The sequence below is a fragment of the Mandrillus leucophaeus genome, unplaced genomic scaffold (assembly GCF_000951045.1).
Source record: "Mandrillus leucophaeus isolate KB7577 unplaced genomic scaffold, Mleu.le_1.0 Scaffold71, whole genome shotgun sequence".
Taxonomy (NCBI): Eukaryota; Metazoa; Chordata; class Mammalia; order Primates; family Cercopithecidae; genus Mandrillus; species Mandrillus leucophaeus.
Window position 1 is genome coordinate 4,003,869 of NW_012107697.1, and position 19,207 is coordinate 4,023,075.

At 49.1% G+C, this 19,207-nt stretch overlaps 1 protein-coding gene across 1 annotated transcript in view; it reads left to right on the forward strand.

The window, feature by feature from the left end:
- Positions 1-19,207, forward strand: part of GRIK4 (glutamate receptor, ionotropic, kainate 4) — a 369,007-nt gene that overhangs the window by 301,173 nt on the left and 48,627 nt on the right. The window lies entirely within an intron of this gene.

Below are 19,207 nucleotides of genomic sequence, written 5' to 3' on the forward strand. Positions count from 1 at the left end.
TGGGGTCTTCACCCTCAAAACGAAAATAATAGTACCCACCCCAGATTACTATGAGAAATAAATGGAATATAATTCCTCTAGCATGCTCGCACTTTGTGGACTCTCTGTGAGTGTTCGCTCTCTCCTCTCCTTCCCTCCCCACGTAGGGCTCTGTTTTCACCTCCTCTTCTGGCCTGGAGCTCAGCTCCTCAGCCTCACCTGCCTCGGTCCCCAAACATGCTCATCTTCATGCACATCTGCCTGCTCCCCTGGGATATGCTTATCCAGGCCCCAGTCTTCCCTCTCCTGGGCTGGCCTGGGTTCATTCCTCTTGCCATGCAGACCACAGCAGCGTCATTCATCAACACAGACGCACCTGTGTCCAGTCTTGATCCTATTGGGGAAAGGCGCGGCAGCCTTCCAAAGTTATATGTGCTGTTCCAACCCCCTCTCTTCTTGCCCTCTGCAGGTAAAGGAGACACAAGCAGCAGATCTTCCCCCCAGGAGGTGGGGGTGTCTGGGGCCCCCTCTTAATTGGCATCCAGGCAATGGCAGTGGTGGAGCACCCACTAGTCCTCTTGGGCTTAGAGAAATATTATCTTGAGTTGGAAGCCAGAGTCTGTCCCAGAACCGTAAATTAGTATCTGAATCTTCCTGGGCTACCATTTGCTCACATCTTCAATGAGCATAACCATTTCCTCTATGCCCTGCCTGGCACCAGCCACAATTTCACCAGTATCCCTTCTCTCTGGAAGAACTAATCCAGCGTCCTACATCTCTGCATCTCCCCTCATGTGCCCCACACTCACTGGCCTCCTCTTGGTTCCTTGGATACAGCATGGTCAATTCCAGCATGTGGCCTTCACATTTGCACTTCTTTCAAAAACCTGTTTCCTAAATCTCCAGTCTACCGTTTCCATGTCATTGTCTCTGTCAAAGCCAGGCGTCCCCTCCTCTGAGAAGTGTTCTTTCTCTGCCACCCTGAAGGACCCCCATCCTCTCATTTAGTCACCTTCTACCACACTATCCTGTTTTATGATCTTCAAAGAAATCATTACTGTCTAAAACCACCTTGCTTATGATGGGACTATTTGTTTATTGACTGTCTCCGCTCACTAGAATGTAAGTTTCCTGAGGTCAGGAACTATAGCTGTCTTCTTTATCCCTCTACTGGTAGCATTCAGAACAGGACCTGACACATAACACTCAGCCACCAGGGGATGGGTGGATGGATGGATGCTGTAAAGGCATGTGGAAGAGAATTAACCATCCCAGCGTTGATGCCAAAGCACTTGGAGCCTGGAACAAACAGCCCAATGCTGGGGACCTGTTGTAGGTTTTCGGAAAATCCTTTTGCTAACAGGGAAAGCACAGCAGCAGTCCAGGTGTACTGGTGCGTTTGGCAGGTTGGGGCTGCAGGAGGTGGCTGCCCTCCCGTCTGCGTGCACTTCCTTTGATCCCCGCTTCTCGCTCCTGCCTCCACCCTCCAGGCTCCCACAGCTGGGCCTCCAGCTCACCCCACTGCATGCACGGCCCCACCCCACTTCCCAGGGCAGTATCATCTTGAGAAAGAATAATGTAAGCAAATCTTGCCCTCCCTCCTCTCTCCATGGGGTGGAGAGGTCCAGGGGGAGTTGTCTGACTCTAAGATTGACCCTCCAGTCTCCAATGTTGTTCTCCAAGTTGCGGCGACTCCTTGCTTCACTTTTTAAGCTGTCAGCCTAACTGGGTATTGGTGCAGCCCCTACCACCCACACATCTATGGTCCAACTGCCTTTAGGATAAATCAACTCTATCAAGCTTGCGGGCTTTCTTTCCTGAAGTATGTGTGTTGGTGAGGCGTGGCGGCAGCAGGCGGGAGGTCACAGAGCAAGTGCCCACCCCACCCATCGGGACTTTGGAACCATCTCACCCAGACTCCCAACACTGTGCTCAACCCCCATGGCTCCCTGGGTCACCTTGGCCTGTGCCTGCTCCACAGATAGGACTGGCCTCATTACTGTGTGCCAGGCACAATGCCAATGCTTGCTTTACAAATGTTCTCCTATTTAATCTTAGTACAACCTTACAAGGGCAAAAGTATATTGTTGGGAGGCTGAGACGGGCGGATCATGAGGTCAGGAGATCGAGACCATCCTGGCTAACGGGTGAAACCCCGTCTCTACTAAAAAATACAAAAAACTAGCCGGGCGTGGTGGCGGGCACCTGTAGTCCCAGCTACTCGGGAGGCTAAGGCAGGAGAATGGCCCGAACCCGGGGGGCGGAGCTTGCAGTGAGCTGAGATCCGGCCACTGCACTCCAGTCTGGGTGACAGAGCGAGACTCCATCTCAAAAAATATATATATATATATATTGCCCCCGTTTTATAGATCAGAAAACTGAGGCTCTGAGGTTAACTAACTTATTCAAGGTCACGTGGCTGGGAAGTGGTAGAATTAGGATTCAAACTCAGATGGATCAGTGTGTTCTCCTGACTGCTGTGCAGAGCTGTCCCCAGCACTTGCCACCTCTCGCTTACAGGGTGGTACCTCAGTCACCCCATCCTGCTGCTTTTGCTCCCTGCCCTACCCCACAGCCAGGCCCTGCTCATCCCGTGCCTTCCTGTGAATAGATAGTCCTGCTTCAAAGAATTCCAAATGTGGCACCTCCCTCCATCTTCCCTCTACCCTCTGGCCATCCCTCACCAGAAGGTCTTTGGTGTGTTCGATGTGCATACTGCCTGGCTTGGCCTCGCCAACTCACAGTTCCTGGCCAGGATCATTATATGTTCTGGGGGGTTTATGTACAGATGATTTTTCTTGCCATCCTATAGCTCGTCAGGAGCAACTGACATCCTCCCGTTTGTCAGCATGACAGTCAGGCCTGGCTCAGTTGTGCCCATGGCGGTGTTGGCAGTTACAGAGGCAGCCATCTGAGAGCCCTGTTGTATTACACCCCTTTCCAGAACCTATGGAATTATTCCTTATCTTATGCAGCCTTCAGTTAGGCTGCTTCGCGTGATGCCAAATTCCAGCCCTAGCTGTGTCCGCATTTGCTCTTGAGGCAACAATACGAAGGCCCAGATCCTTAGAAATGGCAGCGTGTAGTACGGTTGATGCATTTGGACTGCACTGAAAGCCATTGTTGACTCTTGCCAGACAGATCCCTATCAGATCCAGGAGGCACCGTACACAGACCTGCCGTGTCCTAGGTGGCGGCAGAACAGTGGGTCAGAGGCCTGGGAGGCTGTCAGAGGGTGGCAAACAGTGGGACACAGACAGGAGTTCAAAACAGATGCTAGGTGTGGCCAGTGAGACCAGCAAGTGTGCAAGCTGGGGTTAGTCTGGCCAACAGGGAAGGGGAGTTACTAGGAGCAAATCGGATAGGAGGGCTCAGCCTTAGAAAAACTTACCAGGCAGGATGGTACTGCCCAAAGCAGAGGCTGGATCTCTGGGGCTCATGCACAAAGGATGGAGATGAGATGCCAGAATCAGGAACAGCATCATAAAAAGAACAGCAACGAACACTTATTGAGCACTTGCGCCATGCTAGGCCCAATCCGTTCACTCATTTAATCCTCAGAACAAACCCATGAAGCAGAAACTGGTACTATTCATACTTTACTCATGAGAAAGCAAGTTCAGAGAGGCTAAGTAACTTGCCCAGGGTCACACAGCTACCCAGAGGCAGACTTAAACCCAGGACCCCGTGATGACTTCTCTGGCCTAGTGTCAGATTCTGGTGGGTAGTTGATCCACGCAGCTTTGTCAGGGCATCACTGTGGAATCTGGGACAGACGGGTCCCTCTCCCTTGGGCTGTAGGGACCTCTCTAGGGTGATGGTTGGCAAGTCCTGGAGGGTGATTACAGCTCCCAGCAGGGAGGCAAGTCTTCCCCCTGGGCTTTGCCTGGCGTTCGCAGCAGGCAGAATTGGCTCCTCTGGGAATTTCACAATCTGTTAAGCTGTTCGTGCCAGACAAGGGATCTGGACTCTTCTCCATCCAAATGAAAATGAAAATCCACGAAAATATCCAGATGTGCATTTTACCCCTTCTTGCATTAGAATCACCCAGATGTGTAAAGAGAGGTGCACAGGAGGTTGGCCAGGCCTGCGTGTGGCTCCCTTGCATGTGTGAGGTCACCACTGCAGCAGTCAGTACAGTGGCAGCAGCCGTGGCTTCCCTTCCAGGCTCCTTACCACAGAGTCAGCAGAGCATATTTAGTGGCAGGCTCAACAGTGGCCATTCTCTCTTCTACTTGGGAAAATCACTTAACTTAAAAAAAATTATACTGAAATAGACATATAGAAAAGTGCACAAATCGTAAGTGTCCGCTTAATGAATGATCCCTGTGTGATCAGTCGCTGTCCAGATAAAGAAATATACCCTTAGCGGCATCCCGAAGACCCCCTTGTCCTCACCCACCTCTTTCCTGTTTCACTCTCTACACCTTTCGTCCACCCAAAGGTAAGCATTATTCCAAATTTAACACCACATAACTTCTTGAGTCTCATTCTCCTCATCTCTGAATAGGTTACTGCCAACCTTAGACATTGCTGTGGGTCTCAAGTACGATCTGTGAAAAATAACTTTTGGGGTATGACTCTTGATGGGCATATGAGCCATGTCAACAAGTGGGACACCACTCAGAAAAAGACCAAATACACCTTTATCACCCAGGAAGAGTGACCAGAGGTTCACAACAATGTCTCCAGTTCTCTTCCTCAAAAAATGGCAGGGATTCCCGAGAAAATGCCCTGCTGCCCTTTGCAGCAGTCTTAACGTGTGCACATGCTGATTGGACATGAGAAGGGGCCAGATGCCGTCCACTTTGTGCATCTGATTGGTCACATCACTGCTCACTCCCTGGGGCGGTGGGGCAGTTCAGAGCCGGGGCCTCCCTTCCTCGTCTCTCAGGGGCTGTAGGGGATGGGGGAAGAAGTGCGAATAGAGAGGGGGCACAGGGGAGGCCTCTAGAAGTTCTCTATGGCTGTGGGCACTGCTCCCAGAAGTTGGTAGTACTTCATTTCACCCAACAAAAACAGTCCTAGTAACAGGCCTGTGAATCTCACCATTGCCAGTTACAGGGCTGACAAGTGGGAGGGAAAATGAAAGGAAGACAGCGCCCTGAGCCAGTGGCACCGTCGGGCTCCTACAGCGGCAGAAAGCTCTTGCCCGGGCTTGCCCAGGCCGGCTTTACACAGGCCCCTGAATGGGCCTGGAACCCATAGCCTCGAAATAAATGTAGGGCTGGTTAGGCCAGCACAAGCCCTTGCTCATTAGTTCAGGTCTACAGGTTGGATCCCCATGTGGGCCAGTTAGCTTTGCCCGTTGTCAGCAATCCAGAGCTTAACCAGCTGTTTTGGCAGCCAGCAGGGATAGGAGACTGTCAGAAGAGGGTGGACTCACTGGTGAAAATTCAGTGCCCCTTGTCCCATGGCTTATTGGTGACTGCAACGTGGACCGGAGGTTTTATCAATAAAGGGTGCATTTGGGTTAGAAATGAGCATATCGGTCCAGCGTAGTGGCTCATGCCTATAATCCCAGCACTTTGGGAGACTGAGGCGGGTGGATCACCTGAAGTCAGGAGTTCACAACCAGTCTGGCCAACATGGTGAAACTCCATCTCTACTAAAAATACAAAAAAATTAGCCAGGTGTGGTGATGTGCACCTGTAATCCCAGCTACTCAGGAGGCTGAGGTAGGGGAGTTGCTTGAACTCAGGAGGTGGAAGTTTCAGTGAGCCAAGATCACACCACTGCACTCCATATTGGGGAACAGAACAAGACTCCATTACAGAAAAAAAAAAAGAAATGAGCATGTCTTCCTGAAAACTCAGATAGGATTCAATTTATTTTCTTGATTAGACATATAAATTGTTGGTCAGTCTTCAGAAAGTCAGGTGTGATGGCGATGGTAGTAGTGACGTGAGGAAGCGAAGCTCAGGCCTCTCTGGGCTTTGCCATGTACCATAACCTGTCTGGACCTTTCTCTCAGTTCCCATTCTCTTTCACACCTCAACTATATAAACACTGACATCTATAATGCATATTAGTCTTTTAATCATGAGATTTCTTTGTACTCCCTTCAATACCTACATTGAATTTTCTGAAACAATAATTTAAAAATAAATAAATAAAATTGAAGTGAATCCTTTAAGTTGTAACAAAATAATAAAAGCTGACACTTCTGGAACATTCCCTATGTTTCAGGCACTGTTCTAAGTGCTTTTTATATATTCCTTAATTTAACCTCCCCAACATACCTACAAGGTATGTAATATTACTAACCCCATTTTCCAGATGAGGAAACTAAAGTACAAAGAGGTTAAATAACTGGCATAAGATTATGCAGTTAGTAAGCGGCTGAGCTGGCCCTAGAGTGTGTGCCCTTAGTCAAAACATTCTGCTACAAAATTATTCCACCAGTTGAGAGCCAAGGATGGAGAATAATGTTAATTGAGCTCCTCTCTCTTGGATTTGTCTATTCATTCATTCAATCATGACTTCATTCAGCAAATATTTATGTAGTGCCTGGCACATGGCAGGTTCTTGACACTGGAGATGTATGGTGATTAAGGCGGACGAAGGTCGCTCCCTCCTGAAGATGGCACTCTAGACAATCAACAGGTAAACTAGTAAATAAACAAGACAATTTCAGGTCATGATTTCTGCTGTGAAGAAAATAAAGCAAGTTAATGATCCAGAGTGTCTTGAGGAGAGGGCCCTATTAAGTGGGCAAGCAGGGAAGGCCGTGCTGATGGCCTGGTGCCTGAGCTGAGGTCAGAACGGTGAGAAGCCAGCCGGGCCATGGCCAGGGCAGAGCATATGTGGAGGGGAAAGAGTAAACTCCAAGATCCCAAGGTGGAAAGTGAACTTGTCATGTTCAGAAATCAGGATGGGGGTTAGCATGACTAGCTAGAGTGTGGTGAGTGGACTGCCGTATCACCAATGCCTGGTGGTCCACGGTAAGGAGTTAGGACTTTATTGTCTATGAACTTGGAAGTCTCTGGGTTCTTTTCCTAGGGTCCACATACACCCATGGTCTGAGGATAGTACTGAGAGTCCACAAAACTAGAAAGGAAGAATTGGCCAGACGCAGTGGCTCACACCTGTAATCCCAGCACTTTGGGAGGCTGAGGTGGGCAGATCACTTGAGGTCAGGAGTTCGAGACCAGCCTCGCCAACATGGCAAAACCCCATCTCTACTAAAAATACAGACATTAGCTGGGTGTGGTGGTGGGCGCCTGTAGTCCCAGCTACCAGGAGGCTGAGGCAGGAGAATCGCTTGAACCTGAGAGGCAAGGTTGCAGTGAACCCACGTCACATCACTGCCCTCTAGCCTGGATGACAGAGTGAGACTCTGTCTCAAAAAAAAAAAAAAAAAAGAAAAGAAAGAAAGGAAAAATTAACATCTATATATTTTTCTAAGTTCAAACAGAAATGTAATATTTCCTTCGATTATGAATGTGGTCAACAAAGCTTCGTGGTATTAACCACACCTGTGACTTTGTCACCAATGGTATTAATTTAGTGTTGCTATTAGACCTACTTCCAGCTCTTGTTATGTAAAGAGGCACAGATACCACTATACCACAAAAAGGTGTACACAAATTTTGATAACTGAATTTCTATGTAGTCATTTTAAAACATTTTAAAATAAGAGGTGAACAGGTATCAACAGACTGTTAAAGAGGTCCATGGCATGAAAAAGATTAAGAAGGTGGGCTGGGCGTGGTGGCTCACGCCTGTAATCCTAGCACTTTGGGGAGCCAGGGCAGGCAGATCACCTGAGATCAGCAGTGTGAGACCAGTCTAGCCCACATCGTGAAACCCTGTTTCTACTAAAAATACAAAAATTAGCCAGGCGTGGTGGTGCACACCTGTAATCCCAGCTACCCTGGAGGCTGAAGCAGGAGAATGGCTGGAACCTGGGAGGTGGAGGCTGCAGTGAGTCGAGATCACACCACTGCACTCCAGCCTGGGCGGCAGAGTGAGACTCCGTCTCAAAAAAAAAAAAAAGAAAAAGGGAAAAAAAAAGAAAGCAAGAAGGCAACGTGGAGAAGAATGGGATCATCTGCTTTCGCTTTCCCAAAGACCCCTCCGGCTGCAGTGGGAAGAGGGGATTGTAAGAAGCAGAACCGCATGTGAGCTCTGTTTACACAGGGACTTGGATTTAATCCTCACCACAATCATAAGAAGTATACGTTATTTTGCCTGTTTTAGAGATGAAGACACTGAAGCTCAGATTTCTGGTAGTAGCTCAGCTGGTGAATGGCAGAGCCGGGATTCAAACACGCATCTGCCTGACGCCAAAAAGCAAGAGGATTCGTGGGCCAGTGAACGGGAGCCTGTGATGAAAGGGTCAAGGGTAAACAGTATCTGCTTGGCCTCCTGAGCTAGCTTGGACCTCTGTGCCACATAATTTCACCTGCAAATGAACCGCCAGCCCCTTCTTTCCTTAGCGCTGGTTCTTTCCTAAAATCTGCCCTCCATACGCCAATAACACAGCCCTGTGCCGAGCCAACTAACTATTTCATGGGGACTTTAATTTAACTCTAAAGAAATTCATCCAGCCCCGAGAGTAAGCTGTAACCTCTAGAAATAGCACTAGGGAGCACTTGGACCTGCGGATGACATTGCTACTTCCCCAGGAATGCTAATGCTCTGCTGGGCCTCTGCCTCTTCGAGCATTGCTGTGGATAGGCTCGGCCCAGTGAGCAGGAATGCTTTCTACAAACATGGGCTCGCATTGGTTAGCAAAGACGTGTGTGTGTGTGTGTGTGTGTGTGTGTTGGCACAGGTGAACAATTGGGTGCTATTTACTGTTCCCTTATTCCCTGATCTTTGTTCCTATATCCTGGTTCTGAAAGAAGGGAGAAGTGGTGGGCTTGGCATCCAGTCTCCTCAGTGAACAAGGACACCAAATATTTTGCGGGTGCCATGTGACCCCTAAGAGTTTCTCCTTGTCTCCAGCCTGCGGCGGGTGGCGTGGGCAGACAGCCTGACTCATGTGGCAGGAGAGCAGATGTGTGCGTTTGCGTTCCCAGGCATGTGACGCCGAAGTATAAAGGATGAACCCTGCAGATGCTCGTGTGGGCCAGTAGTGGGAGTGAACCTCCCTGCCTTCTTCTGATCCCATTGCGCTGCAGCTCAGTGACCCCAGTGAGTCTGGCAAGTTCCCTGAGCATCTCAATAGGTGCGGGTTGGAGGGAGAAAGCTGCCCGCAGGCAAATTGATCAAAAGACAGGAAGTGAGCAGATAATCTAATTTGAAATGGACTGAGATGCAGATGTTATTCTGCTCAACTGCATAGCACAAAAGGACTGGGGCCTAGGGGGAATTTGGAAGCAGCTCGGTGGAGCCAGTCTTCCGGCCTCTGGCTCAGCCTGGGCCTGGCATCTCCATTCCTTCCCGGACTGTAATTAACACCCCTCCGCTGACAGCTGCGTTAAGCCAGGTTGGAGCAAGGGGCCCTTCCTCTTCTGGTTGGGCGGCCCACATGACGCCGTCCAACGTGTTAGAGGGAACCGGGTCTGGGGCGGGACAAGGGGAGAAGGGCGCCCTCTAGTGGGAAACCTACGGCTTCAAGTCTTCCTTAGGCTGGAGGATGAGGACGTGTGTCGGATCGCATCCACAGCATGACCTGACTCTGGTTCTAATGTTCCATCCTCCTGACAAAAATCCCTCCTGCATACAGGCATCTGTCAGAAATCAGCCTGCTTCAGCTGCCAGCAAGAAGGGGCTCGAGGGCGGGCCACGTTTAGGGGGGTCCCCGCCTTGGCTGTACTGGCTCTTCACTAGGGACTGATTGTGTGCCCTCTTGGGGAAAGTCACTACGAACCGTGCTGTAATAAGAAAGCCAAGCGCACAGTCTGAGAATGTGTACATGGGGGTCTGAAGCTAGCTTTCTTCATGTCCTAGCTGTGTGTATTTGAGCAAATTATGAACCTCTCTGGGTCTCAGCTTCTTTGTCTCCAAAACAGGGCTAATGGGAGCTTTGAAATGATGTTTATGTTAATTTTTTTTTTTTAAGATTTGATCCCTGCTTCAGGAAATTTATCTAATGTGGAGATGAGATATGCACACAAATGTCAACAGCAGTAATAGTAAGAGCTAACATTTATTGTGAGTTATCTGTGTCAGGCCTATGCTTTGTGTGGGTTGCTCATGTGATTCCCATAGAAGCTCCATGGAGGTGGGAACTATCATTATCCCTACTTTGTCGATGAAAAAACTGAGGCACAGAGAAGTTAAGATCACGCAGCTCATAGGTGGCAGAGTTGGAGTGAGTCCAAGCCTCCTGTGCTAATACAAGGAAATTTATAGTATCTGCCACGGCGGGTGGCACAAGCGTTGCCTTCTCTCTTTGGTGACAAAGAAGGGAGGGCTTATGCCTGGGAAGATGATCAGAGAAGGCTTTATGAGGATGGTAAACTTTGAATAGACCTTGAAGAGAGTAGGTGGAGTTGATGTTCGGACTTTTGATGTGGAGTAAATATAACTGCAGAAAAGTATAAAGTGTGTTGAGAGCCAGCTGAGCTGGCCTGGCTGCAGGGGAGGGGCAGCGTCTGGGAGAGGAGTGATGGAAATGGGGCCGAACTTGCAGGAGTAGGCAGACCACGAGGGCCAGACTCCCACGCACTGGACTGCAGAGGAGTGGGAGTCGTGAATAATTTCTTAAAGAGGGAGGACAGGTGTAGTTGTGGTGGTGCATAAGTGAGTTTTGCTAGAAATACTGAGCACCCGCTTTATGTTTTGTGTATTATATGTATTATTTCCTTCATCCTCGTAACATCTCTGAATGGGCAATTATTATCCCCACTTTGCAGATAAGAAAAACGAGCTGGGAGAGAAATCACACCTATCTAAGGTCACACTGTTAGTAACTGGCAGGGCTAGGACTTGAACCCAGTTTGGCTTGGTGCCAGTGACCCAGGCAATGTAGTCACAGGTCAGAGCAGGTGGAGGGAAGCAGAGCTATGTCCTTGACTTTGGCCTTATTAGGAGAGCCCCTGCAGGAACTGGAGAGAATGGCAGACTAGGAGACTTGGCAACACAAGGACTTAAGCACCCCTTGGTCATTGTACCATGGAGGTCATGTTGACCTTGGCCGGAGTGGCATTGGTGGAGTGATGGGGTGGAGACCACATTGCCTGGAGTATGGTGATATACATGGCAAGGGAGTGAGGAGAAAAGTGCAAAGGGCCCTTTCTTGCCTCCCTTCAATCTTTTTCTTCACTAGAGCCGATTGAATGTGTGGCAAATTCGGCATGCAGACTCTGAAGCCAAATTAAGTGGCTTTGAATCCTGGCTCTGCCACTTACTTGCTGTGCAACCTTGGGCAAGTTACTTGAACTCTCTGTGCCTCAGTTTTCTCATCTGTTAAATAAGGATAATAATAGTAATGAGTAACCTGTCTCATAGAGGTTTTGTGGGTACTGAGTGAGGTAACATGTAAAGGGCTTAGTTCAGTGCCTGACACATAGGAAGAGATACGGGTATTAGCTGTATTGATATTACAAGTCCGATACCGTAGGACATTCACTGTAGAAAATACTTCAGGATCTTCTGACTGCTCTCTGGGGCATTGCCTCCTCTCTCCCTGCCTGCCTCTCCAGCCTCATCTGACAGCACGCTCCTGGCCCTGTGTGTTCTAGCCACTCTGGCCTTCCCACAGCCCCTGGAAAGCACCAAGCTCCCTCCTGCATCGGGGCCTTGACACACGCTGTACCTTCTGTGGGAATACTCACCCAGGCCTTCTCACTGGTCACCGGTGTTCAGACAACTGAGTCTCATCGGGGGAAAACTCCTGTGGACCTTCCAGGCTCTGCCCAAGCCCTGTTCCACCTTCTCATGGTGCCATATATAACCCCTCTATAAACACACTATAAACACAGCACGCGTGCAATTTTACAAGGTTTTTTTTGTTTTGTTCTGTTTTTTTACAATCTGATACCTGTTCGCCTCCTCTGTTGGCCTGCAATTTTTTTTTTTCCTGTCAGGGACTGTGCCTGTATCTGTTCACCGTAGTATCCCAGCACTTTGCACACTGCCTGGTGCGGGGCAGAGAGTCAGTGGAGAGCTGCGAGGGTACACTGAGCATTAGCGAGGAGGAAATAGGCGGGAAGAGGGCAATGGGCTCTGCAGGCAGCCCCCGCCCACGCTGAAATCCCCCAGTGAGCTCAGCAGCCCCATGTTACCCTCAGCCCCTATCCTCATCCAGAGCCAAATGTGCCTCATCCCTCCCGGGAAAGCCAGGCTTGCTGGGCACAGAGCTGCTTCCTATCTGGGTGTTCACAGATAACGCCAGCCTCATTCTCACAGCCTCAGGCCTGGCCCTGCTTGGAATTCCATAAGCCTTTTCAATATACAGGGGATCTCCAGAGACAATTACCTTGGAATGAAGGTTTCCAGGAATGCTTGTTCTGGGTAGCGTTTTCTCATCCCAACTGTAGGCTCCTAAAGCTTCCCAGAGTTAAGTAACACAATTACAGAGTTAAATGACATCAAAGAATGGGAGGCACTCTGCAGCCCCAGCAGCAGGTGAAACAGGAGACGTGGAGGCCTGACTTGCAGAGTTGAAGAAAGCTGCCTGCATGGAGAGGGGGCAGGGGCAGCTGGCCTCCCCAAGGGCAGAAAGCTGGGGTGAGGGGGTGCAGTGTCAAAAGGTCAGAGAAGAAAGATCTGGAAGCTGATCAGAGATAGAAGAGAGGATCTGAAAGAGGATTCAAAGGGAGCTGGAGAGGCCATGTGATTCATTCTCCCCAAAGGAGAATCATGTTTCGAGGAAGGGGCTGGGGAGAATGACTGGCTTTCCAAGCTAGGTGCTGGATTTTTCCCAGTTTTCCAAAGGACGGACTGCCTGAGGTCTGGGAGGCCTGGACCCCACATGGGTCCACAGAGACAGACAGTCACACCAGAGAAGCACATTGTGTCAACATAGTTGTGTGTGTGCCCCAGGTCACCCGGGAAAGGCTGCAGGGGGCCAAGTGGGGGACGCAGTGACCAGTTAGGGCTGTACATACACAGAACAGGCCTGCCTGCCTCCAAACATGCCCACAACTCATCATAAGGTCTCCATAAGCCCTTGCTAAGATGATCCTCATTGTCAAGTTCAGTAGCAGCAGCAGCAGCAGCAGCATTGTCATCCCAACAGCAAACACCTGCTGGCTACTTACTTGGAACCAGGCCCCGTGCTCAGCATTTACAAACGTGGCCTCATTCATCTTCTCAACAGTTCTAGGAGCTAGATACTGTTATTATCCCCGCGTGATAGATAAGCAAACTGAGGCTTAGAAAAAGTTGAATAAATGACTTGCCCAAGGTCATACAACAGGTAAGTTGAGTGCGAGTCCAGGTAGTTGTAGGCCACGCTGAAAACTAAGTTCAGTTACCCCCTCTACTGCCTCGCTAGCCCCTTATTGATAGGGCAGCACTCTACAGTTTTATGATTGATAAGGCTCTTTCACAACCAACATCTCTCTTGACTCTCACATAATATTGATAGGCAGGTATTGCCCCATTTTACAGTGGAGAAAAATGAGTCCCAGAGAAGGGAAGTGAGTTGCACATGGACATTTGGACGTCAAGGAGCAGAGGCATTGGCAGGTCTCCTGACCCATCCCACCCTCCCATTAGCATGGCTGTGTGTAAGGGAGGGCAGCCAGGCCCGGTGGAGGAGGCAGGCCTGAGGCTGCAAGAGGTCATAGCCGGGCACGGTGGCTCATGCCTGTAATCTCAGCACGTTGGGAGACCAAGGCTGGTGGATCACGAGGTCAGGAGATTGAGACCATCCTGGCTAATACGGTGAAACCCCATCTCTACTAAAAAGATAAAAAATTAGCTGGGCGCAGTGGCGGGTGCCTGTAGTCCCAGCTACTCGGGAGGCTGAGGCAGGAGAATGACGAGAACCTGGGAGGCAGAGCTTGCAGTGAGCCAAGATTGCGCCACTGCACTCCAGCCTGGGTGACAGAGCCAGACTCCGTCTCAAAAAAAAAAAAAAAAGAGGTCAGCGCCATGGTGCTAGGGCACTGCTGAGTAGGAGGGAGGGAATTTTGCCCGAAAGGGGGCAACAGCTGTCTGAAAAAGAAGAGAGGGAGATGGGAAGGCTTTGCTGGCTTCAGATGGTCCCGGATCTGGTACTGCCATTAGACCGCTCCTCATGCCATTCTCAGGAAGCCCAGAGTGGGAGCAGCGGGCCCAGGCAGATGCAGACCACAGCCTTGTTGTGAAAGCTCATCTTCCTCCCAGCCAGGCTCATGTCCCAGGAGAGGACCAGTGGCCACACCAAGCCTTCAGGCATTGATAGAAATGGTGGCAGCTGCATGGCCCCTATTAATCTCCAGGAGGTCAAAGAGAGTATGTTTTGGAAGTCACCTCCAGGCTGGCTCCTGCCTGCCCTCCCCTTGTAAACTCTACAAACATCCAGGAGATAAAAGAGGGGGCCTCTCAGAGGCAGAACACAAAGCTCTTCAAAGAACACTTTCAGTCAAAAATAGGGAGAGGAGACAGAAGTCTTTCTCTCGGAGGGAATGTATTTCTGTACCCCTGTGCAGGTGCACATCCGCCCTGTGCCACAGCCAGGCACATGGGATGCATGGAGCACTCTCTGCTTCCCTTCACCAGTCTTTTTCTTCCTCCGGCAGACCTACCCTGTGGCTCTAATGGTCCCAGCCTTTTCTGGTTTTCCATCCCCCCTGGGTTACGATTTTAGACCTGCCTTCCCCAGCTGGCCCCTTTCTGAATTTCTTTCCCTAAAATCAAATGTCCCTGCTAGCGGCTGCTCTTCACTGACTAGTCTGGTCATCAGTTTCCTCCTCAGAGTATTCAATACTGCTGACCGCCATCATCCACTTAAGCAAAGTGGGCGCCACTCGTGTACGTTCTGCCTCTTCTAGTCAGGCACATTAAAGCTGGGGATTTGACAGCCGGAAAGGAGCTTGGAGAACCTCTGCTTGAACCCTTTTGTTTTACAGTTGAGGACACTATTCCGGACGGTGGAATAATTTGCCTAAGGTCATGATGAGGTTGTGGTCCACAAGTGACAAGAGTCACGGTTCTTTTTGGTTTAAAATTTTAAAACTTTGGGAGGCCGAGACGGGTGGATCACCTGAGGTCAGGAGTTTGAGACCAGCCTGGCCAACGTGGTGAAACCCCATCTCTGCTAAAAATACAAAATTAACCGGGCGTGGTGGCAGGCGCCTGTATTCCCAGCTCCTTGGGAGGCTGACACAGGAGAATCACTTGAACCCGGGAGGTGGAGGTTGCAGTGAGCCAAGATCGTGCCACTGCACTGCAGCCTGGGCGAGACAGAGCGAGACTCTGTCTCAAAAAAATAAAAATAATAAAAAATAAATAAAATAAAAATTGTATTTACTTTGAAGCATTCAGAATGTCAACCAAACAGCTGCCACTTTTTTGTTGCAATTACAGAGCGGTACTCAGTTAACAGAACGACAGTTATCATGTGTAAGCTTCATCGGAGTCAACTAAAGATGGATAAGCCACTGCCCCCATACATAACTACTTTGTGCTGTGCACCAACAACCTGCTTTAAATTTTTGTGCCAACTTACAACCCCATATTGTGTCAGGCAAGGTTAGTGGCCATTAAAAATACCACCAAGACAGGATTATCTAAAGACACATTCAGTAGTGTGTTAACTAGACAAAAAAAAAAAAAAAGACACTGTACAGTTAAAAAACAAATCCTACATAGCCTTACATTTCACTTATTTTCTTCAAAAGGAATGGGTTTTGTATGGGGGGTGGGTGTCAAATGCTTCATATACAAGAAAAAATTCTCTAGAACCAAATTCATCATCATCACCCTGGTCTTCATTTTCTTCATCTTCCTCCTCCTCCTCTTCATCTTCCTTGTTTTCCACCTCTTCCTTTTTTTCCTTGCTTTCTTCAGCCCTGATAACTCACTTTTCTGCTGCATCAGACTTTCCTTTAGCTCAGTTTGCAGCAATATCCTTTTGGCATTTTTCCTCCAGCTTCACAGCCCTCTTTTCATATGGCTGCTAGTCATCTGCAGCCGTGTTAGTCCACATCTGCCAGCGCCTCTGCAGCATCACCAGCGGGCAGGCCAGGATGTTCTCCTTTGATTTGAGGGCAGTACTCAGGAAAGAACAAGATGAAGGTCAAAGGAGGCCTCTTGGGTGTGTTAGGATCCTTTAATGTTTTTTCTGTCTCCCCTTTAGGAGAGATACTGGTTTCCTTTCTCTTTCATAACAGGCCTTTTCCACCTTTGCCCTGTCCGCAGATTTTCCCTTCTCTTTAGCAGACATGGCCTTGCAGCACTGAGTACTTCTGAGAAAACTTGGCAAAGCTGACTGAGACAGCTGGGTGCTGCTTCTCCTGCTCCTCCCAGCAAGTTTGCACAGACTGTGCACCTCATGAGATTTTGCCTCTCAGCTTCTTAGGGTCTTCTTTGCCTGTGTTTAGCTATTTGTCTTCAGCAAGGCACGGAGCTGCCGATTGCCCATCTGGTACTCACTTGCCCTGGTGCTGTCTCGATGGAGCTCAGTGTACTTCAGTGGCTATGAAAGCAGGAGCAGTCACCAAAAGCCAGGTCTTCTGATGTCCTGTTCCCTGCTCTTTCTGCTGGAAAGCACGTCCACCCCTGCCTGGCCTGGCCGCCACCTGTCCCCCCAGGAGGCAGAGGAGCAGAAGGGCTTGGATGAGTTGTCATTGAACATGCCCGTCAGCCTCTTACACCAGCGACTCCTGGGTGGAATTGCAGTCCGAGACCCCCAACTTACTAGTTTGCTTTCATGGCACATTATCTCTTCATCTGAAGGCTGCTTTATAGCATAATGTCTTTTGTTTTGTTTTGTTTTTAAGATGGAGTCTTTCTCTGTTGCCCAGGCTGGAGTGCAGTGGCATGATCTCAGCTCACTGCATCCTCCATCTCCCGGGTTCAAGTGATTCTCCTGTGTCAGCCTCCCGAGTAGCTGGGACTACAGACGTGCACCACCATGCCCAGCTAATTTCTGTATATTTAGTAGACAGTTTCACTATTTTGGCCAGGCTGGTTTCAAACTCCTGACCTCAGGTGATCCACTCAGCTTGGCCTCCCAAAGTGTTGGGATTACAGGCATGAGCCACCGCGCCCAGCCAGAATGTCTTTTTAACTAAGGTAAAATAACGAATGCACATGTGATTGGAATAATCTGATCCCATGTGACTGTTGCTGATACCCCAGTGCGTTCAAGCTAAAGTAGGTAATTGCTCCTCTATGTTGAGAATATAATATTAAGTGCAAGAAACTACCATCACAAACCCTTCATGGCCTCCTTTAGCTTGTCACTGCCCTTTCCTGTCTCCTTCCCTGCCTCCCTTACCCCCAGCGTCCTGTTGACTGGGGACAAAGGAAAGAAAGACTTGGGCCGGCAGGAATGTGCCCGCAATGTGCGCATGAAGCCGGTTCCCTGTTTGTAGGGAAGTGTCAGTGAGTGAGTAGACAGAAATGCGCTCTCCAAACATGGGGCGCAAGCTCTCCCTCGGCGTGTGCTCATTCTCTGTGTGCCCAGGGAAGAACCCTGTAGGGAGCTGCTGCCCATTTCCAGATGTGTCTCCATAAGGACTTGCAGAATTGTGTTGGCATAATGTCACTGTTGGCCAACTTTTATCGACTTGTGAAATGATTTCCAAATTTCAATCCAAAGTTTGCCCTTTGGGAGGAAAGCAGGGTGTGAGGAAAATAAAATTGAGGATAGAGTTGTTGACTTTGGTTCATTGATATGGATTTTTTAAAAAACAACCAGGAAAGGAGCGGATGCCACGTTTACCTCTCGCCCATTTCAACACTTTTAATTTTTCTAATCTTGCCATCTTTCCTCCAGTTTCTTCATTCCAGCCCACTTAACTCTTGTTTCCTCCCCTCAAGTTTCAGGTAGGGCTTGGCTACCAGTTTGGTTCATTTCTGTTGCCTGACACCTGTGCTCAAAAGCTGAATTCAAATCAGTGCCTCTGTTGTGGAGGGGCTGAGGCTCCGAACGGCCTAAGCAACCCTTGAAAGAGTCCCCTAAATGAAGGCGCTAATAATCCTCTAATCAAACCTCACTTTGAACCCAAGGGTCGATTCACTTGCTAGCAGTCATCAGCACTGTCTTGGAGAAATACAGAATGAATCATTCACATTTTCTATTTGCATCTGCACCCTAGTTGCTTTTTAAGGATGACCTCACTGTATAAGGTTCCAAGTTTGTTAAGCTGTGCTGGATCGTGTGACTGCTTTATGGGGTGGAAGCTGAATTGGTGATGGAGGATTGGAGTTGAGGTGGAGAAGAAACTGACCTTTGCCAATGAATTTATCCTTCCTGTACACACATCATAATTCCCTTGTGTGTAAAATGTGGGCCTGTCTCCCTGCGTTCTTTGGAATGTTTGTACGTAGTCATTCAGAACTCATTAGCCTGTTTGTAGATTGTTGGACCACACTTCACTTTCGTATTTCATCTCTTGCATCAGCTGATCTCCCAGCATTAGAAAATGTAAATCGTTGTAGGCTAGTCTGAGACACAGCGCCCAGGTCATAAAAATATGGCTCTTAACAATTAGTACAGTATAAGGTAGAATCATCAGGGCAGCTTTTTACAAATATAGCTTCCGGGGTCCTACCACCAGAAAGTCTGATCCAGGAAGTCTGGGATGAGACTCAGGAATTCACATGTTAACTGACCCAGCAGGTCAGTTGGTGGTGGCCCCCTAGATAGCATTTTGAGAACCACCATCGAGACTCTTCTTTGGGTCTACTAATGACACCTGAAGTTTCACCTGGACAGCGACGTAAGTGGCCGGTGATCCAGGAGGCCTGAATCCTAGCCAGCCGGGATGAGCTTTGTGACATTGGGCCACTTGCTCAGTTTTCCAGTCTCTGCTTCCTCACTGTGGGACAAATGGGGTTGCATTAAGGTTTTTCTGATTTCTGTGGTTGCAGCATTTTTACTTTTCATTGTAGCCCCCTTCAGCAAAGTTTCTTACACACCATAAGCACTCAGTGGAGTTCTGTCAACTGAACAGAACAAACACTACTCAATATTGAGAATGGGCCGGACATGGTGGCTCATGCCTATAATCCCATCACTTTGGGAGGCCAAGGCGGGCAGATCACAGGGTCGGGAGTTTGAGACCAGCCTGGCCAGCATGGTGAAGCCCTATGTCTACTAAAAATACAAAAATAAGCCAGGCATGGTGGCCCACGCCTATAGTCCCAGCTACTCGGGAAGCTGAGGCAGGAGAAT